This window comes from Cricetulus griseus, chromosome 8 (genome assembly GCF_003668045.3).
Source record: "Cricetulus griseus strain 17A/GY chromosome 8, alternate assembly CriGri-PICRH-1.0, whole genome shotgun sequence".
Classification (NCBI taxonomy): Eukaryota; Metazoa; Chordata; class Mammalia; order Rodentia; family Cricetidae; genus Cricetulus; species Cricetulus griseus.
The window spans coordinates 24,682,714-24,709,816 of NC_048601.1; the positions used below are offsets into that span (position 1 = coordinate 24,682,714).

General features: G+C 45.9%; 1 long non-coding RNA gene across 1 annotated transcript in view; it reads left to right on the forward strand.

Moving 5' to 3' along the window:
- LOC107978382 overlaps positions 1 to 7,294 on the forward strand; it is a 21,550-nt gene extending 14,256 nt beyond the window's left edge. The window contains exon 3 of the long non-coding RNA XR_003487648.2: positions 7,102 to 7,294. This is a non-coding gene — a long non-coding RNA (uncharacterized LOC107978382). The remainder of the gene's footprint in view (positions 1 to 7,101) is intronic.
- The last annotated feature ends 19,809 nt before the right edge of the window (positions 7,295 to 27,103 follow it).

A 27,103-nucleotide genomic window follows, 5' to 3' on the forward strand; every position in this document is an offset into this window, starting at 1 on the left:
AAAGGAACACTGAAAATAATTTTATGGTTCTGGTCACCACAACATGAGAAGCTATATTAAAGGTTCACAGCATTAGGAAGGTTGAGAACCACTGGCTTAAAGGATCCTGTTTGCTTCTTTGTCTGGTTTTGGAACAGGAGCTTACTATGTAGCTCAGGTTGGCCTGGAGCTCACTATGTAGCTGGCCTCAGCTGAGTAGGATTACAAGGATGTGCTACCACACCTTGCTTCAACAACAATGATGGTCATTTTTTGAAAGGAGGCCTACCACATTGCTTAGGAGGTCCTTGAATTCCTCAAGTGACCCACCTGGCTCAACCTGTCAAATAGCTTGGACTGCAGGAATGTACAACTGTACCTAGATAAGACCAGTAAATGTCATTACACAAAAATTAAAACTATTTGAACACAATTATTTCATGCCAAACACTGTGTAGACCATGAGCTCATGTTGTTTCATAATAATCCTATAAGGGTCCGACAAGGCAGCTCAGTGACAAGAGCTCATCTTATAAAAACATGAGGAACTGAGTTCGAATCCCTAGCCCCCATGTAAGAAAAATCATAGCATGGCTTCTTATGCCTAAACACCAGCACCAGCACTAGGGGACAGAGATAGGTGGATCCCAAGAGGTCACTGGCCAGCCAGAGAGTGAGTTTCCAGCTTGACAGAAGACTGTCTTAAGACAATATGGTGGGAGCCATAAAGGAAGACACAGAGCATCCTCTTCTGGCCTCTAGATACGTGTGCACAGGCCATGCACCACACACATACAACATAAAGTGTGTGTGAGCACAACTCAGTTTGCAGTACTCTATAGTTCCATACTCAGCACCCTTCCCCCACTCCAAAGTCAGAAGACAATGACAATTGGGAAAACACTGCAACATGCTGGTTAAAGGACTGATTTCCCTGCTGTGTATTGAGGGCTTAAAAGAGAGTCCAATAGCTGAGAGGTGGTGGCCCACACCTTTAATCCCACCACTTTGGAGGTAGAGGCAGGCAGATCTCTGAGTTCAAGACCAGCCTAGTCTATAGAGGGAGGTCCAGGACAGACAGGACTACACAGAGAAACCCTATCTCGAAAAAAAACAAAAGCAAAACAACAATAGACTACTTGATGCTCTTGCAGAGTGCTCACATTTGGTCTCTAGTCTTCTAAAATATTTTCTATAACTACTTGACTGAATCAATGAGTGTGGAACTTTCGGATCAAGGGAAGTGAGGACACACAGCCCATAGCAGACAGTCATGGAGACTAAACCAAGTAGGCCATTGTCTGTGGCAAGCTGTGAGAAGCATTCCTGAGTGACATGCTTTCAGAGGCACCGTGTTTCCTGGGTAATGGGATTTGAACCTCTGGTCTCACACACACACCCTACTACTGAACTGTATCCCACCCTTCTTCTTCCTCTTTTTGTTTATTTTTTTGCACACCCCTTCTTCCTGTAAGATAAGGTCTCACTAAATTGCCTAGTCTGGCCTTGAACTTACTCTGTCCAACAGGCCTTGAATTTGTGAACTTTCTGCCTCAGCCTCCTCAGTGGGTATTATAAGACTGGGCCACCTGGCTCGTCACACAGGAATACTTTAAAAGGAACGTAATGGAGGCGGCACAGAGGTCAGACTGGAGAGTCAGTCTAGGCAGCCGTGCTGGAGTGCTGAGTATGGAAACGACTCTGTCTATGGGATGGTCGAGAAAGGAGAAGAGGCAGCCCGGGACTCACTGGAAGCTGAGGGTGTGCACAAGGGAGCTAGAGACCAGGCCCCTGTTTCTGCGTGGGAGACAATCTCTGTGTGTTTCAGGCTAGAATCTCACCCCATCCTTCTCTGCCACCCAACAACATGCAATTTAGGAGCAACTTTTCAGGAATGTGGCCTTCGTGTGAAGAGAGGGACCTTTGGTAATCTGTGAGGGCACATCTGCCAGGTCCTGATCCCAACAACCTGCTGTCCCCTTGCCAGGCTGTGCAGAAGCCTGCCAGGGTCATAGTCCCTTCCATTTGACACCCACGGCTGAACTGAAGCCAGGACAAAGCCATTTTCTACAGAGATGGAAGAAAAGGCAATGAGTGTTGAGGGACTTCTCTTTCCAAAGTGGATGATGGCCCCGTGATTCCCCTCTCCTGTCTCTGGATCCAGAGCTGTGATGGTCCCTCCCATCCACTGTCTTTGGGAACAATGAGGACAGCAGTGAGTCCCGGGCTGCCTCTTCTACTTTCTCGACCATCCCATGGACAGACTCGTTTCTATACTCAGCACTCCAGCACGGCTGCCTAGACAGCTGTGAGGGTGTGGGGCCAGCATCACTGTGCCTGATGTCAGGGCCTCCTGCAGCATCTCCTTCACCTCCTGCCTGCTGACAGCCCTCTGATATGGGCAAAAATAGCCCTGTCACCCTCACATTGCTGCTTCACATATCAACAACTTGCCATGGCTTTGGCTCCATCCTTTCCCTTTGCCATAATAGCTAAGACACCATTGTCAGGGCTGAATACAGACTCATCTATCATCTTGGCCAGAGGCTGGGAGCAATTCTGACTATAGAAGTTTCTGGAAGGGCAGTACTTGAGGAATGCAATAGGGCTCGTCATAAAACCAGAGACCTTTTGGCTGAGCCCTGAGTATTAGGAGGGACAGTGTCTGCTTTGGATGGACGTCACTAAGGGAGTGTCAGGGCGTCATGTGTCTGGCTTCTCTCCCTCAGCTCAGCTTATCTTAACATGCAGCTGGCCTGGGGCTTTGTGGGAGTGGCCTTACAGGGGTTTCTGATGGCCTGTCCCCTTTCTAAGAGGAAACCCTCTGGGCAGAGTCAACTGGCTAGTGGCAGGTGGGGCCTGAGAAATAACTGATGGGCTCTGAGCCTCCTCTGTTCTTACCAGCTCCCCATTTCCCTTGCCTATTCTACCTTCCAGGGGCTCCTTAAGCCTGAAGGCTTGGAGCTTCTGCCATCAACCAAAATACTACCCCATTTACGTTAGTGATGAACTTAGGTTAATCTGTAACCAATGAAAGATTTGGACTTTGAAATGAGAACCGGGTCAAATCCAGCTTTACTACTTACTGGGCAAGTGAAGTCTGAGCCTCGATAAATGTCAGGCTCTCCCTCATCCCTCACAGTACAGATACTGTGCTGTCATGAAACCATGCTGTCTCCTGGGCAATGAGGTTGTCAGGGGAGTGCCATCAGAGCTCCAGGGAGTCACTGCTCACACCTGCTTCTACAGCCCTGAGGAAGGAACCCAGTGCTGTGGGCTACCAGGCAAACACTCTGCCACCGAGCTACAACCCTAGTCCTGTTTTGGATTTGAGACAGTCTCACTAAATTGTCCAGGCTAGCCTCAAACTTGAAATCCTTAGCCCCCCTAGTGGCTGGGATTCCATGCTGTGCTGTCATGCCCAGCTGTCCTGACTCACTTCAGGACAATCCTACAAAGTGATCCTGAACAAGAGGACAACAATATCAAGCATTCTGAAGTAGAGTGCCCGGCTCTGGGTGTCACCAGATCCTCAAAGATGAACCACACTGATTTGTTCTTAGATTCATGGTTATGTCTGTCTGTTTTATTTGATACAGAATCTCATTGTGTTGCTCAGGCTTGCCTCAAACTCCTGTGTTGGAGAGACCTCCTGCCCTGTCCTCTAGGTAGCCGAAATTAGAGGCCTGCCCTAGTGGATCCAGCCGGGTTCTTGACTTGGAGTTCCAGAAGAAATTTATCTTTAGGCAGATGTGAAGGTGCATGCCTATAATTTAGACCTAGGGAGGCTGAGGCAGGAGGATTATGAACTTGACATCAGCCAGACTTCATAACAAAACTCCATCTCAATTAATAAGTCAATAGGTAAATAGGCAGAAGAGAACAAATTATTATAGAAGAGCAAGCCTGGTTTTTCCTCACTCCCTTCAACTGTGACTGTGTGAATGCTCTCTATTCTCTCTGTCTTGTGTGCTCTCTTGCCATGGTGCTAGGCCTTGTCAGAAGCCATGCCAATGCTATGCCTTTCCATATCCGTAGACTTGAGTTAACCCTGTGCCTTTCTTTCCTTTTGTTTTCAAGACAGGATCTCATATAGCTCAGGCTGGCTTCAGATCTGCTAAATAGCCAGGTTGATCTTGAACTCCTGGTTCTGTTGCCGCTACCTTCAGCGTTCTGGGAATGCAAGCATGTGCCATCACTCTACACAAATGTTCTTCTTTATAAAATGACATTTTGTTACAGCAACACAAAACAGATCATGACATCATGCCTCTCCACTGCAAAACTACTTTCCTATATCTATACTCTACTTTTGGGGAGTAAATTCGCACACACTAAAGAAGAGGCGTGAAGACTTTTTAGAATGACATCATTATGACTCCAAAGATTGTTCACACGGTCATCTACTATGATCCCATGTGCAGTCAGCGCTATCTTCCCTTCACCCACACTGCATTTGGTTAATATGTCTCAATTCCCCTTACTCTACCTTGCAATTTATGTATTACACAAGCCAAGTAACTTGTCCTGTAGATCTACTCATGGTGTGGTATTTAGCCTGCAAGATGACCTCCGAGGGTTCACACCCTGTGCTGTCCCTTCCCACACTGAATCTAGCTCATCTGCTCAACCAACAGGAATGCTGTATTTCTGGTGCTGTGTGGTTTCCAGGGCAGTGTCATAGAAGGCATTGTCTCATTTTGCTGCCTTTTGAATTATTTGCCCTGGGAACTGGCTGCCTTGGCATCAGTCTAGCATCCTATGGAAATGGCAGGAGCGTGAGTCTTGAACAGGAAGCAGCAATTCTTGGCCAATCAGTTGGCTGTAAGCAGGAGTCTTTCTTTTCTCTGTTTTTGAGATGGAGTTTAGCTTTGTTGGCCAATCTTCCCCCAACTCCTGGATGCTAGCACTCTTCCTGCTTCAGGAGTGATGGAGGCTATAGGTGTGTAATGCTGCTCCAGACTCCAGTGAGCAACCAGGGAAGGAGCCCCTGGGGACCCCTTTATATGCAGTCAAGACTCTAGAAACTTTAGTATAGATGGACTGGGCTTGGTTGACATCGTGAACACAGCAGCCCTGTGGGCTTCCAAGGCAGAATCACTCCTGAGTGTCCACCCACAGAAAGCTCACTGTTTCTTTACCTCCCTTGCTGTGTGCCCAGTGGTTAGACCTGGGGCTGTGTGGACTCAGGGTTCATTTTGGGTAGAGTTGTTCACCAGCATATCTGTCAGGTTGTTCAGAACAGCTGCTCCATCTCTCCCTTGGCTTTGGATGTTCAGAAACATTTTCTATCTGACTTTGTCTTCAATGACCTACTGAATACACAATTCTCTATTACAGATAGCTTTCCTCTCATTATAACAAAATATACGGCGTTATTGCCCACCCCCTTTTTTGAAAGAATAATTTAATACATGCGTTTCAGGGGAGCAACAGACTGGGCAGCCATTGTATGGCCTACCCCTTAAGTAATTCCTGTCAGGTCCTTTTGTCACTGTGATGAAAAGTCTAACACAGTAATCTATATTTGATCTTAGCCAAAGGCTGAGAAGTGATTGAAAAGCTTCCATCACAAATATTTAAGGAAAAAAAAACCCTGAATAAAGTGACATATGTAACACCTGATGAATGTATTTATGATTTCCAATTTTCTTTTCTAGATCGTATCTCGCTCTGTAGTTCAGGTTGGCCTGGGACTCACTATGTAGACCAGGCTGACTTTGACCTTGTGGCCATCCTTCCCAGTGCTGGGATTGCCAGCAAGGCTATGAATCTCATCACTCTGAGTTAAAACAAAATGCTGTCATAGATTAAGTAGGTTAGTAATTAGGACATTCTAGGTTGTGGGCTTGTGGGTGATGTCTGGTTCCAACATCTGTGTGAAACCTTAAGCAAGTCAGTTACCATGTCTGTGTCTCCACTGCTTGTGTATAATAAGGACAGTAACAATGCCTTCCTATGAAGGCTGGAGGAGAAATTCATTCATGGGAGAACCTGCTTTTATCCTGTGCTTTCTTTTGGACTGGTTTTTGGAGCTTCTGTCCTGTTTCCCATTACATAGTCTACCACTGAGAACACAGACAGCAACACAGAAGAACACTCTGGTGGTTTGAAAGAAAATGGTCCCTAAAGTGAGTGGCACTATTAAGGAGGTGTGATCTGGTTGGCATATGTGTGGAATTATTGGAGGAAGTATGTCATTGTGGAGGTGGGCTTTGAGGTCTCATATAAGCTCAAGCCATGCCCAGAGAAGACAGACTACTTCCTGTTGCCTGCAAGATGTAAGGCTCTCAGCTACTTCTCACACCATGTCTGCCTGCAGGCTACCTTGTCCTGCCATGATGATAATGGATTGAACCTCTGAAACTGTAAGCTGCCATCTCAATTAAATGTTTTCCTTTATAAGAGTTGCCTTATAAAGTTTCCTTTATAAGAGTTGTCCTCTTCACAGCAACAGAAACCCTAACTAAAGCAAATGCTAAGGACCCTGATATTACAGTTAATGAGGAGCCAGTGAGGGAAAATAAGCCAGAGACACAGTGTAAAAGCAAAGAGGCATCACATTACATAAGGTCAAGGAGGTAATTTATGCAATAGGTTCCTGACTTGAAGTGACTCAGCATATGGTTTAATCTTTAAAAAGTGTTTCTTACTATTGTTTGTGAATATGGTGTGTGTTTGGGCACACACGTGGCACAGGGTACCTGTAGAGGTCAATTTGCAGGAATTGATTTTCTTCTTTCACTGTGGGAACCAGGGACAGAACTCCAGCTGTCAAACGCAATGGAGCTGCTATTAACAACACACTCTTTTCTTTTTATTTAATTTTTACCTTTGGCAGAGCTGGTGTTGGAACCCACATTCTCACAAATGCCCTACCAGGCAAGTGCTCTACTCCTGAGCCACAGTGCAGTCCCTTACAATTCACATGGAGTGTGGCAGGCATTTGCATCTCTGAAGGTAGAGCTAACTGCACTAGGGGTATGAACAGACTTGGCATCCGTCACTGGTATGAGGTGAATGCTGGACTGTAGAGGTAGGAGGGTCCAAAAGCCCCGGCCATGGGGAGCCCTCTAATATAATGTCCTTCCTGTGGTGAAGTGTTTTTCCTTTTTTCCACAGGATTTCTCTTTGGAACGGCTTCGTTGGCATGAGTAGGAGTTCCCTCCTGGGACAAATTAATCTTCCCTATATGAAAGCATTTCACAAGCATCTACAGACAAGTTTCCTGTCAAGAAATGAGTTTGTTAATAAATGGGGAGATAAAGAGTTGCTCACAGGCAGCTCATGCACGGCTGCAGTGTACAAGCCCGTAGCTGTCGCTCTGAATGTGTGTAGATATGTACAGATAGCGCTTTGCCAATGACCTGCCTCCAGAATGCCTAAGGTTCCCCACTTGGCTGTAGCTCAGGTATTTTTCCCTCATTTCCCTCGGGACATGGGTAAGGGTGCCAGGTCCTCTGATTATTAGGGAGCAATATCTACAATTACTGTTTGTATCCCCTTCTTGCTCTTCCTCTCACTGGAGAGAAGAACCCTGCAGTAGACTCCACAGAGGGCTGACTGGGCTGGTTAGTGGTTCTAGCCAAGGTATACAGAGAGTATGAATGGTGTGGACCTGGCCATAGGCTACTTCAAAGAAAGAGTTCACTAGTGACACTAGTGACTCAGCCTCCGCTGGTGAGGAATGAGGAGAAAGTGGGGGAGACTCAGTCTTCCATCTATAACAAAATGCCTGATGACATTTTCTCACAAGAGGAAGGGTTCGACTTGGCTCATTGTTTCACGAATTTTAGTCCATGGTCACCTGCTCTATTGTAAGGGTGGAGCATGGTGGCCAAAAAGTAGAGAGAGAAAGATGTCAGGGACTACTAGGCAGACAAAAACACAGTCCCCATGGACCACAGGTTCATCAACAAATCTGTCCACTGATGAATCCAGACCTTCTCAATATGGTTACAACAGTGACTAAGCGTTCACATGAGAGTCTCGGGAGACACTTCCGGGCTATCCCAAAACAGTACCCAGAACACACTCTTCTACTAAGTCCTCATCTCTAATGATGGACATAACTGCCTTAATGGAAACTTTAACCATGTATATGTCCATATTTTTAAAAATTGGACAAGAATGTACCCTTTCTATAAGTAGAAAAATGTTAAAATAGATAAAAATATAAATCTTAAAAGTATTTCCTCTTCAGTTAAGTTTTCAGTGGTCTTGAAGCCCTTAAAAAAGACCAAACAGGTCGGGTGGTAGTGGCGCACGCCTTTAATCCCAGCACTCGGGAGGCAGAGGCAGGTGGATCTCTGTGAGTTCGAGACCAGCCTGGTCTCCAGAGTGAGTGCCAGGATAGACTCCAAAGCCACACAGAGAAACCCTGTCTCGAAAAACAAACAAACAAACAAAAAAATAAAACAAAAAAACAAACTATACTTTTCTGGCCGGATATGGGACACAAAGTCATACATCCAGCATGCAGGAGGAGAAGAAAGGAGAATTTTGAGTTTGAGGCCAGCCTGGGCTATGCAAGTTCCAGTCCAAGCTACTCTTTCCATTTTAAGCAGTAGCTGCATTGTAGACATTGATTCTGGGGAAAGAATCAGGGTCATGTGCAAAGGGATACTTTTAGAAATGCTCATTATGACACATTTACTGGCTTTTTGTTTTGTTTTGTTTTGTTTTGTTTTGAGAAGGAGTCTCTTGTAGCCCAAGTTTGCTCAAGCTGATTTGTATCTAAGGCTAGCCCAGAACTCCTTATTTTCCTGCCTCCATTTCCCAAGTAGTGGGTGTATCATCATACCAAGCTCATATGGCATTTTACAGCAATGAAAACTGGGTAGAACTAGCAATATGGATTGATTAAATATTGCAGTCGTGATGGGCTATTGTGATTGGCTATTTCTGTGATATATACATATGGAACCCAGGCCTTGTGTATAACATGTACACATTTTACCACTGAATAACACTGTCAGCTTGCTTAGTTATTTTGGGTAGTTCTTTAAGAGATTTATGATGACATGAATATTGTCCAAATAATTTCATTAAATTCCAAATATCATCCCAATAATTTCAAATTGTCCCCAAAGTGGGACTCTATAATGCAGTGTATGTGGAGTAGGAGCTAAGAGTGGAGGCATTAGCTATTGTTATTTCTCAGGGGTCAAATTATAGATTATTTTCATTTTGTATTTCTTTCCTAAAATTGTCAGAGATTTTATAATGATCATATAATACTTTGCTATCACATTGTAAATAGATATTTTTAGAACAGCAACAAAAAAAAATCCCTTACCAAGAGATGACAATAATAAAGCTAAGTAGATGTTTGTGGGGCATCTCAGTCTTAGGAACAGGGGCCTCCTAACCACCAGGCATTGGCCCTGCCTCATGCGCTGCTAGACTTTACATGAGTAACCTGAGTAACTCCACCCAGACATGAATCCATGGTTCAGAGAGGAGCTTACAACATGGTTATGGCTTCATTGAGATCTGAGCCCTGACCTCGGCAGAGTTAGAGGAATTAGGCCCCTTGAAGTCCACTATGGTATGAAGTATGGGGCCCTGCATCCAGCATGCCAAAGGGGTCTCATATCCCCCGTCTTACTAGCACCAGGGTTGCATTGCTGCCTGGAGCATGCTCCAAATGCCAATGCTTATAGACCTCAGGCATCATTCCCACTTCCTGTCCACCTGGCAGGGGGCTGGTATTCAGCCTATGCAGCTTCGTGTCTGAGTCTTGGGGAATGTGCCAGAAGCAAGTTGGCATGAAGACTCACATTAATCTGTCCTCCAGTTTCCTGAGCAGCTGGGGGGTCTTGGTTGTTGTCACTCAGATCTGAATTCCTTCAAGCAAAACGTGGGAGGTCCTCAGAGTTGGGTCCTTCTGAGAGACTTGTAGTGAGGTGGTCAAGGCTGTATTCATGAGAAAGTGATTGGCTTGTAAGAGAGATGGGGGTGGGGAAGCATGACTTGAAAATGGATGGATGGCAAAATAGATAGTGGGACTGTTATATTTCCTACATATAGGAAATATATATGTTAGGGGTGTTCTAGTATTATGTAATTTTTTTAAAGACAGAATCTCCTAGCCCAGGTTGACCTTGAATTTGTTGTGTAGTTCAAACTGGCCTTAAACTCTCCCTTATCCTGCATCCATCTCCCAAGTGCTAGGATTTGTAGGAATAACCAGCCCTAATATTTATTCCATTAAAAAATCACAAGATCTCAAGGGTTATATAAGCAAGGTATAATACTTCCAGAATCCTCTGATAGTTAAAACAGCCTATCCATCTAGCAAGGTGATCTCTGTCTGTTGGGAGACATGGTCACACCAACCCAAATGCTTGTTATTAGCACCTGTCTTTGCAACTGGCTTACCACTACATTATTGGAGGCTGGCAGAGTGACCAGCATATTGAAAACACTCAGTATTGTTGAATGAATGAACTGGATTTGCACGCTCACTTTGCTTGCAAATAGATGTATTGCTTTATTATTATTATTATTATTATTATTATTATTATTATTATTATTATTATCTTGTTACCAATGAAAGTTGTTTTTTTAAAAAATTAATCTTTAAAAAGATATCATTTTATTTATTTTTTATGTGCATGGGTATTCTGCCTGCATGTGTACCTGGTGACCATGAAGGTCAGGAGAAGGCATTGAATCCTTTGGAGCTGGAGTTACAGATGGTTGTGAGCTAACATGTGGGTGCTGGGAATCAAACCCAGGTCCTCTGGAAGAGCAGCCAGTGCTCTTAACCACTGAACCATCTCCTCAGCTCCAGAAATCATTTCTTTTTTATTTTACTTTATTTTTGTTTTGTTTTATTTATTCTTCAAATTTGTGTGTATATGTATGCGTGTGTGAGCTCCCAAATGCATGCATCTCAGCACCTTTGGAGGCCAAAGAGAGTATTGGGCCTGCTGGAGCTTGATTTCCAGTTGGTTGTGAGTAGCGTGATCCAGGTGCTGGGAACAGATCTGTGGTTTTCTCCAAGAGAGGTGAGTGCCCATGATCTCTGCACCATTCCCCTGACCCCATGGGAAGTAGATCATTGGTATGGGAAGAAGAGCACAAAGTCACACTGTCATCTGTCTGACTTGATGACTAGCAGTAAAGATATTGACATTCCCCACTCAAGCCAGTGACAGTTCCTTAAGTGAGCTACCTTCAGTTAAGAACACACATGTCACTCAGATTCATCCTCCTAAATATGGCGACTGAGAAGTAACGTCATAGACATGCTAAAGGTTTCCAAAGATAGTGACACTGGGGACCTGTGCTTTGGCACTGTGCACCAGTTGCAGAAATTCCATTGTCATGGTTTTATTTAGATACAACTCAGGCATTATCGCATACAATTCCATGACTTTCCACATGGTCACAGAGTTGTGTAATCATTGCTACAATCAACTGCTCTAAACATCTCATATTCATAGCATACCATATCAATGAAAGGATGAATTTTAACCTTGTGAGGATCTCATCTCTTGATATATTTTGAAAGTTCAACCATGCCATGTTACATATGAATATTTCATTTCTGATTATATATTTTTGGTAGGCTGGTCTTGCTCTGGCTGTGTAGCCAAGACTGTTCTTGAACACATCTTCCTGCCTATGCCACCCAGTGCTGGGATTATAGGCACTGGCCATCACACCAGCCATGCTTGGCTTTCTCTTTTATCTATAAACAAAAATATTCCATTAGCCTGTTGTTGGTGGTACACACCTTTAATCTCAGCACTTGAGAGGCAGAGGCAGGCAGAGCTCTGAGTTTGAGGCCGGTCTGATCAAAGAGCGAGTTCCAGGAGAGCCAGAGAAACCATGCCTCATAAAAGAAAAATTCCGTTGTTTATTCCAAGGAAGAACTTCCATCCCACAAAATGCCCACAGTAAGGCCTAGAATCTACTCAACCATCGGGCTGTCAGTCAGAACCCAATCACAATCTCCTCATAGTCAATTTCTATTGGTGTCACTGAGGAAACCCATAAATAATTCTCCTGGCAGAGAATTGTAGATGTTAATTGACTAAAAAAATCACTCATTCATTCACATTCCCTCCCCCCTCTCCACACACAGATACACACACACAGACAGATACACATACAGACACATACACACTTTCAGGTTATTAATTTTTTTTGTTGTTTTTTTTTGACACAGGATTTCACTATGTAGACTAAGTTGGCTTTAAATTCACTATGTAGTCCCAGGCTAGTGCCTCCCCCCCACTCCCCGCAAACTCAAGGCAATCTTCCTGCCTCTACCTCTCAACTTCCGGGATTACAAACACATGCCAGCATGCTCAGCTAAGATCCAGCAGAATCAGGCTAGTTTGGAGTTACATTCCCATGCTGCAGTGTGAAATGTGGACAAGCCCTGCAAACTAGGACTGTGTATAAATTCTTGACAGACTGGAAATGAAGAGCTGGTCCTGGTCAAGTTTGATGGTACTCATTGGGAATCCTGACACTTGGAAGATAAAGGCAGGAGGATTAGGAATTCAAAGTCATCCTCTACCTAGCATGTGCAAACTAATCTGGGCTACATGACACCTTGTCTTAAGCAACCAAGAAAAAAAAAATGCTGGTCTTTCCTTTCTGATGGTTTAAGAAGGGATATAGGACATGCGGTGACAGGTGCAGTTGGGTGGTGGTTGGGTTGGGGCACCTGGCTCAAAATCTGTATTCTGAGCAATGCTCCACTCTCTTCCACTCATTCTAGAAAACTGGTTGTTGGGTCTCTCCCTTACTCCAGTATCAATCCAGACAGCTTTCTAGCCAAAAACATTAGCTAGAATTGGGTCTGGCAGCACAGGCCTGTAATTTCAGTTACTGGGGGTGGGGCCAAGGCTGGAGGATCCCAAAGTTCAAGGCCAACTTGAGCTGCACAGTGGCACCCTGTCTTAAAACAAAACAAAAGAAACATTTTCACAAAAAGCAAAACAAATATAAAGATATGGGCAAAATAGATACAAAGTTTTAAAAAATGGAATAATCTATTCAGAAGGCTGAAAAGCCTAATAAAGGGAATTTCACATAAGGTGAACTGAGAAAGGGCAAGAAATTCTTATATAATTTAAAATTTTTCCCCTAGAGCAGAAATTGTAAATTTTCTGTTGAAAAGTCCCCTCCAAGTATCCATTACAGTGAATGGGAAAAGATGCCAATACAAGCTGTATCATGATACCTTTTAGAACCAGAAGCAAGAAGAGTCTCAAGGACACAAGATGGGTGTTGATGTAACCATGGCTGCACTAGAAGCTGAGTTCCAGCCACACGCTTGAGCCAAAGTGTAAGGGTGATTTTATTTACCCTAGTCTTGCCTTTGCTTGCTGTCATAGAGAGTTACTAATGCACACCCCAGAACCAAGGTAAACAAGGAAGTGGAAGACATGCAACCTACAGGACTAAGGGCAGAATTACCTTGGCACTACCCATCAGAGGGAAAAGAGAAAAGGAAGGTAAGGAGGGGGTGGGGCATTGCAGGGGTGGGGTGGGGACAACTAGGCATTGGGTTAAGTGTGTAGGAACACAGAGTTAATTGACCAAGAGGGTCCTTCGGTCTGGTGAAATTGCCCAACAGGTAAAGGTGTTTGCCCTTTATTAGGATGACCAGAGTTCAATGCTTGGGACATACAGAGTGGAAGATGAGACCCAACTCCCATAAGCTGTCCTCTGACACACACACACACACACACACACACACACACACACACACACGTTTTAAAAAGAAAGTTCTATGGCCATCAGAATTCCTGTTTCCAATTCTTCATGAAGCCCAGCTACACTCTTTCCCCTTTAGCTTTATGACGCCCAATCTCCCTGCAATAAATTCTTCTAGCTTCCTAGCTTCCCAGTGGATTTTAACCATTGGCAACCAAGATTCCTCCAGAATACTTTGCTACTCAAGCAACTTGAACCACCAACCTCAACATTACCTATTAGTTAAAAAAGTTGCCTCTGGCCTCCCCGAGACCCATCCAACCAGAATCTCGTTTCCCTTTTTCTTTCAGTGCTTGGGATGAAACTCAGAGCCTTGTACAAGTTGGGCAAGCAGTCCACCACTGAGCCATATCCCTGACCCCCAGAACCTGACTTTGTTTTCAGATTAATTTATCTTATTTTGTGTGTATGAGTGTTTTTCATATATATATATATATATATATATATATATATATATATATATCTGTGCACCATATGCATACCTGGTATTCATAGAGGTCACAAGAGGGTATCAGATTCCCTGAATGACTCTGATGATTGAGTCACCCATGTGGGTGCTGGGAACCAAACTTGGGTCCTCTGAAAGAGTTTTTAACCACAGAGCCAACTCTTCCCCAGAGCCCACATTTGAACAGGAACCAGAGTCCCAGAACATTTACATATCTATTAAACTTTGAAAACAGTTGTCCTTCTACATCTGCTTTGCAAGATAGTGTGCCTGGCTATACTAGAGATAACATTTAAATACCTGACCCCACTGGGCATGATGGTGCATGCCTGTAATCCCAGCTTTTGGGAGATAGAAGAGGAGACTCTAAAGTTCAAGGTTACCCCCATCTCATCCCACCCCGCCCCTACATAGGAAGCTTGATGCCATCCTGGAGCTACAGGAGACCTTGGACTACAGGAGTCAAATGACAGCCCTGTGCCAAATTGCTAAAGCAAGCACACAACTAAAAGGGCAGAAAGCACACTGTATTCGAAGAGGCTTGGGCTCTATGCCAGCAACCTGTCAGGTTAGTTGGGCCAGGTGTCACTGGGAACTATTAAGTAAAATCACCTCTCAGGTGTGGCAATTGGCTATGAGTGAATGACCAACCGACTGTCAACATCCCAGCTGACACAGGCTCATGGTGCCCGGCTAACGCTCTGTTCTTGGCAGAGTGAGCCTTCCGCCCCTTGTTCAGGAAGTTGGCAGGAGGAGACAGCCTGAGTTAGACTCTGCTAATCGTTTTTGCAGACAGAAACCTGTGGCCTGCAGAACCAGGGAAAAGGAAAAGGGGACAGAGAGAAGGCTGGGGGCCCCTGTGGGGGTGGGATAGGAAATCGCATTCCCGTTCTTGGCAGGAGCTGGTTGCTTCCCACCACTTTTCCTGGTTGAGGTCCTTTGGCAGTCAGCCACAGTCTTTGTGCTGTGGGTTCCACCCCCTTCCAATGTGAGCACATTTGAATGGAAGCTGGGGTTGTAAAGATGGCAAACGCAAGAGGAAGTGGACTTGTGGATAGCTGATGTCTTAGCTCAGCCCTCTGTATGCTGTGACTACAAGATGATGGTGAAGAAGAAGGAGAAGGAGGAAGGAATAGGACAGAGAAGACTCCCAGCCTCCAAATTTTTCCATTTGAGAGTCCTTTAAGGTATCATTGGAATATTACATTACTCAGCAAACCCCTCCATTGAATGTCTGTTTTCATGAAAGTTTGTTGTTAACTCTGGAGCCACCAAGGCAAACAGCAGTCAACATAAACCTCAAAAAGTAGTGAACACTTAAAACTGTGCTAAGTGGGGCCTCTAATCCCAGCCACTGATAAGGCTGAAGTGAAGCAAGGAGATTAAAGGTTCAAGGCCAGCCTGGGCTACCGAACAAATCCAAGGCCAGCAAACAAAGGATGTGACCTCATCTCAAAAGGAAATGCATAAAGAGGGCCAAAGGGACAGTGTAGTGCCTGCCTAGTATATGTGAGGTCCTAAATTCAGTCTCCATACGTGAACGAACACACAGGCGATAGACAGATGGACAGACAGACAGACATACAGACAGACTAATCACTACCTGCCAGGCACTTTCTTAGTATATATTATAACTCATTTAATTCTCAGAACAACTTCTTGGAGGTGACTGCAATTAGTCCTCATTTTACTGAGGGAAAGCTGAGTCTAAAGAGAGGCGGTGAGGTCATGTAGTAATGTCAGCTTTTCAAAGCTATGACAAAATGCTCAAGAAAACTGACTGAGAGGAAGAACGGAAGTTTCCAGCCACCATGGCTTGGTCTTGTCATATAGGACACATCACTGTGAGGTGCAGATGTTGCAAGGTCGCCTGGAAGCAAAATGAGAGTGAGGGGTCAGGGTCCCATTGTCCCCTTCAATGACGAAGCCTCTTGTCACAAGATTCTGCCTCCTAAGTGTTCGGCTATGGTGGAGTGAGAACTAAGCCTTCAACATAGGGCCTATGGGGAACTGTTATCATGCAAAGCACAACCCCCGTAGAACCAGGGTTCAAATCCAGGTAGGATAGCCCCAGAGTGCCTGCATTTTAACCAAGGTGCTCAGTTTTTATTCTATTTTATTTATTTATTATGTATACAACATTCTGCTTCCATGTATATCTGCACACCAGAAGAGGGCACCAGATCTCATAACGGATGGTTGTGAGCCACCACGTGGTTGCTGGGAATTGAACTCAGGACCCCTGGAAGAGCAGTCGGTGCTCTTAACCTCTGAGCCATCTCTCCAGCCCTCCCAAGGTGCTCAGTTTTAACCAGGGAGTTGTGCATGGTGGGCAAGATGCCGACAGCAGCTCCTGATAGTGAAACCCACTCCAGTCTTAATTAGCAGCTTGTGGCAGCTAAGGAATTCAGAGGCAGTATGGGATGGGGGCAAGAACTGAAGTGTCATCTAGACTGCATAGCCCAGGCCTGTAATACAAGCTACTTGGGAAGTTGAGGCAGGAGAGGCACACATCCAAGGCCTGCCTGGGCAGTTTAGTGAGACAACAGTCTCAAAATAAAAAGTGACAAAGGGGCTGGGGACATACTGCAGTGCCAGAGCGCCTACTTGGGTTTGGTTCCCAGTACCTTGAAGAAAAAATAAAAAAGAACAAAAAGCAAAAGTGATGAGGACTCACTCCTGGTGCTGTCACTTAGAAAGGGAGGGCACCAATGCTGAGTGAACACTGAGCGCCCATCACGTTCTGAGCACTTTCTAAGTTCTGTGGTCCTAGCTGTCCTAACCTTACTGGGTCTCTATGTCCTGGGAAGCAACAAAGCCCAGGTAATCCAGGGACTTTGTGTCATTGTTCTGCGGCTGAGGATAGAACCTAGGCCTTGCACAGGCAAGGCAACTGTTCTGCCCTGAGCCATACCCAACCCCGTCCTTCCTTTCTTCTCTTTCTTTTCTCTTTTGTTTTGCTTTCCCTGCAGTAATGGGGACTAAACCCTGTATCTTACCGGGAAGGCTCTCTACTACTGAGCTACACCCCAGCCTCCCCCCCCTCCATACAAGGTTTCTTTGTGTAGCCTTGGCTGTCCTAGAACTCTCTCTGTAGACCAGCCTGGCCTCAAACTCAGAAATCCACCTGCCTCTGCCTCCGGAGTGCTGGGATTAAAGGCGTGCCCACCATTTGCCCAGCTCTTATTTTGTTTTAAATAATTGATCTGAACAACACTCACCAAAGGCATACCGTGTGTGCAAACAAGATCCTACACCACGTACCGAGGCCACAGAGATGCCTGGGAGCTGCTTTTGCCTTTGTAGGATTCGCTGGCAAAATTTCTTTTCTGCTTTGTAAGTCTTTTTTAGTTGAATAAGGCATGCACCCTCCCCTTTCTTTCCCTCCCTCCTCCTTTCCTCCTTGCCTTTCTCTTTTATTTTCTTTATAAGCCCTCCCTGTTGAGTCCAGGCAGACCTCAAACTCACAACAATCCTCCTGCCTCAGCCTCCCAAGTACTGGGATTTTCAAGCATGTGGTGTTGCACTCTGCTTCCCTCACCCTCCTTTCTTTCAATGAAGGAAATGAAGGGCGAATGTGAAGGTTATAGTTACAGCCAGAATGTGACCCCGAGTTGACTCCTGGTGCAGGACTCCTGTCCCCATCTCTCCCCCTTCATCTTGAAATCAGCCCACTTTGACATTTTCACCCCTACAGTCTCTGCGTCCATTTTCTTTGTCTAACATTGATTCAGAGATGAACCCCCCGAAAGACATAGGGTCAGCACCACCAGGTGAATGCAAGCTGGGTCCTTTGGAAGCCTTGCTCTTTTGCCTAAAGCCCCACCTGGCACATCAGCAAAGACAGCTACCATAGGCATGGTGACTCATCCCCCAGCCCCCACCCCCATCTGCTGACTCGGAACTGAAGCCTTTGCCCCACCGTGTAATTACTGGAGAAGAGGAAGTGTTTGAAGATAAAGAGTCTCTTCTCGCTGGTAGGAAGGGTTCAGGGCACACAACATTCTATTTCTGTTGTCGTTGGTTTGTTTGTTTTAGCCTGGCTCTCACTACATAATCCAGGCGGCCTTGAAATTTGCAGTCTTCCTGCCTCAACCTGAATGCTGAGATTGCAAGCTTGCACTACCAGATCTTTGCAGCATAGCTTTCTGTCTGGTGATCCTTCTACCTCTATGGGCTCCACCGCTGCACACAGCAGGCACTGAGCTGGGAACACAGCTCGGTGGGAGAGCCCTTGCCCAGCAGGTCCTCAAGCCAGCTTTGCCAGTGGGTCAGCTGCCTGAATGTCTGTGCTCAGCACAGCTGCAGGCGGGGTTGCTAGGCAAGGATACATATGTGAGTGCGGACTGTAGAGGAAATAACACAAGCACTTCTTATTTAGCAGAACTGGGACATGACTAGAAGAACCACAGCACAGACAATCTGTTCTTTAGAGAACTCTGTGCTATCAAATTCACTTCTGTAGTTTGGCCTGAGAACTTCCCTTTTTCTTCTTCTTCTTCTCTAAGCTAGATAGAGGAGAGGCACCTATCGCTTGCTTCCCCCATCCCTTCCTTGACTCCTTTTCCTTTTCTTACTGCTTTTGTTTTTCTTTCTTTGTTTGAGACAGGGTCTCATTGTGTAGCCTTGTCTGGTCTGAACTCACTCGATAGACCAGGCTGTTCTTGAACTCACAAAGATCCATTTGCCTCTGCCTCCCAACTGCTGGAATCACAGGTATATGCCACCATGTCTGAGGCCTTTCTTAAAATGCTGTCAAAATGCAAAAGGGTTTTTGAAATCATTTTAGCCTGTAACTCTGACAATGCTTTCTGAAGTGTTTCCCTGTCCATTTTCTTCCTGTCCCCAAAATATCTCCACCCAAAGAAGTAACAATAATCTGCTTTTGAGGCCATGGTCAGAAGACACAAGGCTTCTGGGAGTTTCAGGGGACCCAGACACTAGGGATCCCTGCAGAAAGTTGTTTTTCAAAATCTATTTGACTTTATTCCAGCTAATAGAATTTTTTGACTGGACACAGACTACCCATCTGGTATCAATGTTTTTCACTCTTAGTTGCATGTACGAGCAAGGTCTAGTATGTAAGAGCTCAGAAGGAACAATTGTGCCCTTACAAGGTGTGCGCTGGGCTGTGGAGATAGCTTAGTCAGTAAAATGCACATGGACAAACAGAAATGAGAGGTCAGAGCTAAAGGGATGGCTCAGTGGTTAAGAGCACTGACCGCTCATGCAGAGGACCTGGTTCAGTTCCCAGAACCTATGAGGTGGTTCACAACCATCCCTAACTCCAATTCCAGGCAATCTAATGCCTTCTTCGTACCTCTGCTGGTACTGGGAACACACACGACACACAGAGACACATATGGGCACCAGGAAAACACACACACACACACACACACACACACACACACACACACACACACACACACACACGTGAAACATTCATAAACACAAAATAAAATAGATAAACCAAGAAAATCTTTCAGAGGGATAGAAGAAGAATGAATATGTGTCAGGCAGGCCCGGGGAAAGAAGCCATCATGTTGGTCTGTATGCGTTAGGCTCTCTTTCTGTCACCTGCAGTCAAAAGTGACTGCACAGTAAGGGACCCATGCTTCTGCAGCGCGCCCCTTAGCACATAGACTACGTCCCATCCTTGCAATTAAAATGAACTAGATGGGTTAATAGGTTGAATCCCCAATTAATTGGGCTCAGGGTGGGTCACTCAATGAATTTTCCAGGAGATGCTAATCAGGCCTTATACAACCATAGGACTAGGGGTAAAGGGGACCAGAGGCAAAGCATACCCAGAAAGATTAGTGACATGCCCAAAGGCATGTATTTCAAGTGGCAGACCCTGGGCTGGATCCCTAGGCTCCCTCCTCTCCTATGTCCCTCGCTGGCCTGTTAGGCACTAAGACACCAAGGAAAGCAACCATCTCCCTGTGCTGTGTATGTCAACCCTGCCATTCTTGTGTCACCTGTGAAAAACACAAACTTACCCTGTTTTTGGAATTTACTCTCTGGTCCTAACGCGTACATTTAAAAAGTAAACAGATTTATTATTTTTCCTACAGAAAGAGTGATGTGCTTTAACACATCAGGTGTTACAGGTGGCACTCTTCTGGGTGCTGTTCAACCCCAAGATCCTTTGCCAGGACAGGAATGTGAGAAATGCTGGAAGAGCAGAACTAGGGAGGAACCCAGGCTGGCCTGGCAGAGAGCCCGTGTCTTTCCCACAGCACTCTTTCCTCCTGAAGATCTATCCTGATCACCCCCGATTTCCTCCACAGTCCTCTCCATGGGCACCTGGCCAGCAGGGCTTGATCTGAATTGCCAGGGGACGTGGTGGGGAGAGGTGGTGTGCAGGGCAACACCCGTGGGAGGCCCAGCAGGTGGCACGTCCCCACGTTGCCTCCTCTGCTTCCAATCCCACCTCGCCTGTGGCCATATCACCTTCTTCCATTCCCAGACACCTTTTAGTGCCTGTTCCAAACATCTTTCTTATCCTCAACAAAGGACTTCTTGGTTGTTCCTCCCAATGCCACTTTGTCCACAGAAGTCATCTGCTTAGCCTTTTTTAGCCTTTTTTTTTTTTTTTTTTTTTTTCTCCCACAGAGAAGAAACAAAGGGCTCTCAGCCCAGGCCCTAGCTGGCCTGGTTTTGGGCTGTGTTTGTACTCAGAGCTGACTGTCTGTCTAGTTCAGGTTCCCAGAGGCCTGAGGGCAGGACTGTGTCTTCACATGCTGGGTGGCAGGTAGCTGCTCTGTCAGCTCTCCATGAAAAACAAACAGCTGTCATGCAAGAGGAGGAAGCTGTGAGGCTTAGGGAGGCTCCTGGGAGATTGAAAAAAAAAACGCAGGCTTAAGATCCTGACCTCTGTGGACACCACCTACAGGGGCCATTTGGGATGTCCTGATGATGGGGTCTTTGAAGAACCAGGGTCCAGCAGTTCAAGGAAATGTGTGAAGGCAGTGGATGGGGAAAACTCCTGACTTCATTGTGAACCCTAAAAATAACCTATGGTGTTTCTTCTTCCTCCAAAAGAGTGGTTCTCCAAGGAGATCTGTGGGCCCCATTGGGAAACGCCATGCTCAGATTGGTGTGAGGGACAAACAAGAGCATGCTACATTCACAAAGAGGAGACAAGGTTTTTAAAAAGTATTCAGGCCTTGGGAAGAATTCCCATTATTTTCTCTTCTTAAAGAGTCTGCTGAGCTTTCAAAGCCCAGCTCAACAACTGAGCCCTCCTCAGGCTTCAGAGGCAAATTCACCCTTTCTCTTAGTTCTTGGTTCATTCCACCACATGGAGAATTCTAGGCCAGCCTAGAGAGAAAGGGAGAAAGGGAGCCAGTTTGGTGGGGTTCAAGTTCTTTGGAAGCTTAAGGACAAGTTGTAAGACATTTAAGACTGGAAAATTGGGATCACATTGTCATTCCTGCAGTGTTAGAAGACCTCGGAGCAGGCTTGGGCTTCAGAAGCTAGACAAGGAGAAAGAAAGACAAAAGCAACAGTGACAACCTGGCCTTCAGGGTTAACTGTGGCAAGCTGTGTAAGTAGCCAGGCCATGCACCTCTAACTCACTAATCCCTTGTGGTTTATGCCTGCTGGTTTCTGGCATCCTGTAGGTAAATTATGAACTTTGAATGAGCAAAGGCCTGTGTGAATATCTGAGGACTTGGCCTGGGAAAGACATATGTTTAAACCCTTTAGTAGTAAGCAGTAGAAAGATTGGACCGTGGAGATGGATCTATGGGTAAAGATCTGATACCCGAGTTCAATTTCGGGATGAAGAAAAAGAGCAGACCTCCCCACTCACACTGGCACACACACCACCCCGAAACAATAAATTAAAAGTGTATTAAAATTAATAATAGTGATACAATATTGTCTTTAGTTCACTTTTATTTATTTATTTGGTGTAGATACGGATTTAAATGTGTTAGGGATCATATGTCGGGGCAGGGGACAATTTTGGGGAGTCGCTACTCTCCTTCCACCATGTGGGTCCTGGGGAATTGAACTCAGGTTGTTAGGCTTGTATGTTAGGCACACAAGAGGAATGTGGTGCCGTTCTCCTTTCTTGTGCCTTTAAGATTTGTTCACAATGGGACACCCTTCTGCACTGCCACTGAAGTGAACTAATTTTAGACCAGAATGCCTAGGTTGGCCAATAAGGGGTGAGAAGTCCCTTGGTGGCACTTACAAAATCCAAACTGATTCATTTCATTAGAAGAATGGTTCTTGTCCCAAGTCCCCTAACCTCAGCAATTCGGGCATAACGATGCCTTGCTTGAGCAAAGAAGCTATCAGAAGGCAAACAAACAGTAGTAAAAAGTGACAGCTTGTTTGTATCTTACATGTCCTGCAGAGCCTGTCTACTAAAGGTTTGACCATTAGCTCATGGCACTAGTGAGGCACAGTGGAGCCTTAAGGAGGACATTAAATTATTGGAAAATGCTCTTGAAAGGTACACTAGGACCCCAGCCCTTCCCTTTCTTTTTTGCTTCTCAGCTGTCCTGAGAGAAGCAGCCTTCTTCATCAATTTGACTACCATAATGTTCTGAGTTACCACAAGCCCTAAACAACAGGACCAAGCAGTCTTTGAAACCATGAGCCAAGAGACTGGACAGGTGGCTCAGCAGTTGGAACCACGAACTCTTCTTGCAGAGGACTTGAGTTCAGTTCCCAGCACCTACATTGGATAGCTGGCCTCTGCCAGCACCTGCACTCAAAGGCACATACTCCCATAAAGACACATACACATAATTTTAAAAAAGAAAATAAAATAAAAAAACATGTTCCAAAATAATCCTTTCATGGCCAGACGTTGGTGGCTCACGCCTTTAATCCCAGCACTCAGGAGGCAGAGGCAGGCTGATCTCTGTGAGTTCGAGGCCAGCCTGGTCTCCAGAGTGAGTGCCAGGATAGGCTCCAAAGCTACAGAGAGACACCCTGTCTCGAAAAAAAAAATCCTTTCATTTTAAAAGGATTTATTAGTGTATGAGTGTTTTACCTGCATGTATGTATGTATGTATGTATGTATGTATGTATGTATGTATGTATGTCCACTGCATGCATGTCTGGTGTCTGTGAGGGCCAGGAATGTGTATTGGATGCCCTGGAAATAGAGTTATAGAGAATTAATAGTAAGCCACCATGTGGGTGCTGGGAACTGAACCTGGGTCCTCTGTAAGAACAGAAAGTGCTCTTAACTGCTGAGCCAATCCTTTCTTTCTTATAAGTGGATTATTTTGGCTATTTTGTCATAATGGCAGAAAGCTGATTAACATAATTCTATAGTAGCCAGAGCTTGTTGCCCCTGACAGGCTTGCTGGGTCTGTCTCCTCGTGGCTGAGGCCACCTGTGTGCTAAGAACTCCCTTCCTATGCCTGTTCCCTCGTCTGTACCATCCCTACAGCTGCTGTTCCCTGCACATCTGCCTTACAAAGTCAGGGAAGCAAGGAATCCCAGACAGAGCACAACTTGTTCTTTCTACTTGGTAGGCTTATAATTAGGGAGTGGGAAGCTGTGGGATCCTGAGATGAAAGGTCCATTGGACTTGCTGCCTTTTCTCATGGTTTCCTGAGTACTCATGGGCAATTGTGCTCACCAGGGTCCACCGGGCACCCTTGTATACAGCTCCCTGCTTCGCATCAGCTCGTTTCTGTTCTCTTTGCTCATTTTTCAGGGTGTTCTGATTTCCTCAGTGTATCCTTCCTCATTTAGTCACAGAGGTTGGGCAACGAGCACCGGGCAGTGGGGTCATGACCCTGCTTCCCAGGAAATGGTTCTCCTGCAAGGTCACTCTGTAGTCACCTGTTTTCCAAACGTCTTGGTAGCCCCACAGGCCCTGGCACTCTGGTTCATGTCCATACCAAGCTCCCATGTGGAGGCTGTGCTGGGCTCCGGCCAGGAGTGAAGGCTCTGAGGTCATCTTCCTAAAAGGAACTACCAGCCCAGCCTTAGGCTAGCCTGTAACCTCGACCTTGATGCTGTCTGCATGCCTCTTTATCTCACGGAGATCTGGAGATTGAATGTGATGATTTGTTTAAGTGCCTGGCTTGGCAAGTGTGGGCAAAGCGAGAGCTGTCCTCCTGGGCCCATCATCACCCTGTGGATCCAGGGCAGAAAGCCTTCCTGGAATGCTTCTCCTATCTCCAGCAGGACCTCAGAGCAGCTGCACTCTCTTCCTGGGCCTGGAAACAGTATGTAAAGTCACAGAGACTGTGCCGGACTTCACGGACTGACCTCTGTAGGCAGAAGGGTCTGGGGGACAAAGGTCCCAGTTCACCTGCCTAAGGACCACTTTACTTTTCTTCCTTCAAATCCAGTGATGACAGAGTACCTCAGGCACCATTTCCCGTCTTTTCCAGAAGAATCTCACTCTCCCACTCTGGCTAGGAGCCTCTGTTCATGACAGGATATGACTTGTGTGACTCTGAGACCTGCGGTTGCAGCCTGTGGCCCACTCCCACTCTCTCCCAAGGTGAACCACATTTTTCTCCTGCTAGTCCCAAGTTGGAATCTGGGGCTTCATGAAGGAGGCTGAGAATCTGAGCCCTCAGGAGAGCTCCCTACTTCTAAGCCTGCCTCCCTGACTACTCTTACTCCCACGAAAACTATCAGAAGCCAGACAGACGCACAGTGTGGAAGGCTCATCCAGCACACGCAAGATTGTGGATTTCACCTCCACATTGAAGGAAAAAAAAATCAGAAGAAAGAACAACGCCAGCTGAAATCTCCTTGGTCTTCCCCTAACCTTCTCCTCTTCCCCAGACTGTGTTTGTGGGGAGGAGAGGAATGACACCTTGCAAAGGACCTCTAAGCTCTTGGCTCAAGCAAGCAAACAAACAAGCAAAAACCCCCTATGACCCCCACAAGGTCATATATCTAATTTCCTGCACATCAGATATTTACATTGGCATTCATAACAGCAGCAAATACAGTTATGAAGTAGCAACAAAATCATTTTATGGCTGGGGGTCCCCATGAGGAACTGTATTAAAGGGTCACAGACTTAGGGGGGTTGAGAAGCACTGCTCAGGAGTCATGTTTGTATAGCATCTTTGTACGATCTTCCTTATAATGTGCACGCCGAGGTCTCTCAGTAGCATAGTATGCACTCTGGGAAGGATGTGCGTTGGTCCCCAGTTTCTGGTCCCCTGTGGCTTTTATCTGGGACATACACATTCCATGCCAGCTTTAACACAAGTAAGTCACTCAGTCAGCAGCCGTGCAAAGGACTCAGGCTCCTACATACAGCAGACGTGGGCTCTGCCACTGCTCATTGGTTTTAGTTTTTCTCAGTGATGGCATCAAATGCAGGGCTTTGAAATGCCAGACTGCTGCCTGACCTCTGAGCTCTCTCCCTGGTGCTTCGTGAGGATTCTGTTTTGGATTTTGAGAGAGGATCTCACTATGCAGCCTAGGCTGGCCTCAAATCCTCCTGCCTCATCATCCTCAGTGCTCAGGTACGTGCTGCCCTACCCGGCTAAGGATTTTAAAATCAGCGAATACATGTGAAATAATTTCTTAAAGAACATGTAATATTTTCAGATGATGACGACGACGACGATGACAATGACAACGATGTGAGCAGCAGATCTCCGTAATCTGAAAGTGATGCCGTACTTTCCAAGCAGGTAGGGAGAGTCTGGTTTCCTTGGTTAAACGTCAACTTTATCAAGGCCCCTCTGTCTAGAGCACTCCATTCTGTCAACAGGCCTGTCTGGTCTTGCAGGAACTCCTGGCTGGATAAAGCCAGGGGTCAATCCTGACCTTACGGGGGTGGGGGTTGGGGGCTGGAGTATTGAGAAGGAAATGTGTTGTTCTAGAACCCCAGAGAGGCCTGGGCTATGGGATGTTAGGTTGAGAAGACATTTGATACCCAGTTTGTCCATTTCACAGATGAAGAAACTGAAGTTCTGAGAAGCACACAACTTCAGTTGGCAGTGTGGGCTGCTGACAAAGTCTGGGGCTCTGAGAGATTGTGTTGTTAGATAGGGAGCTCAGCTGTCTCTCATATCAGACTTTCTGTCTCACTTTGCAGTGAAAAAGCAGTTCTTGGCCTTCAGAGGAGCAAAAGGCAAACACACTTGATTCCCAGGAAGCCTTGCGTGGAGAGCAACTGCACACACCCTTCTCCATTGCTTGCCTTTAACCCACTCCAGAGACCCAGGAGACCTTAAAAGGCAGAGCTGCCAAAACCTTAAATAGCCTTGCGCAGGTGCAAAACACTGGTGTGTGCTTCCAGGCAGAGGTCCTGTGCCTGCAGGAACTATCCCTCCAAAGGCCACACTCCCAGACAAGACAGCAAACCAGAACCCAGCCCTCTCAAAGGCCAGGAGCCTTATGGGAGATTGGGTAGGCAGAGTGACCCAAAACAAACGGTCCAGGAGGGAGGAGGTTTGTCTATAGACTGGATTTAACTCAGAGAGCATTTATTAGGCGGTGAGTTTGTGCTCAGCCTACACCTGGGGAGGGAACAGAATATATTTAACACTTGACCTCCACTTGCTGGAGGTTTAAGGTTCAGATTAGTCACAGAAAAGAAACGCAGGAGCTGTGTTAAAGGCCAGAGAGAACGTGTTCTAGAAGGAATACAAAAACTCAGGCTGGCCCCAACCAGTTCTGAAGTGCCAGACTTAGTGGTTGGGGGTGGGGTGGGAAGGGAAGGTCTTCAGGTGGCCAGGAACATATTGGGCTGAACCCTTTCCCTGTGGCTAGTCTGAGGGGGAAATTTTGTGTTCTAGATCTCTCTCTCTCTCTCTCTCTCTCTCTCTCTCTCTGTTTCTCTCTCTCTCAAGCTGGTCTCTATGTAGCCCTGGCTTTTCTAGAACTAGCTATGTAGACCAAGCTGGCCTTGACTCACAGAAATCCACCTGCCTCTGCCTCCTTAGCACTGGGATTAAAGGTGCGCACACACCAGTG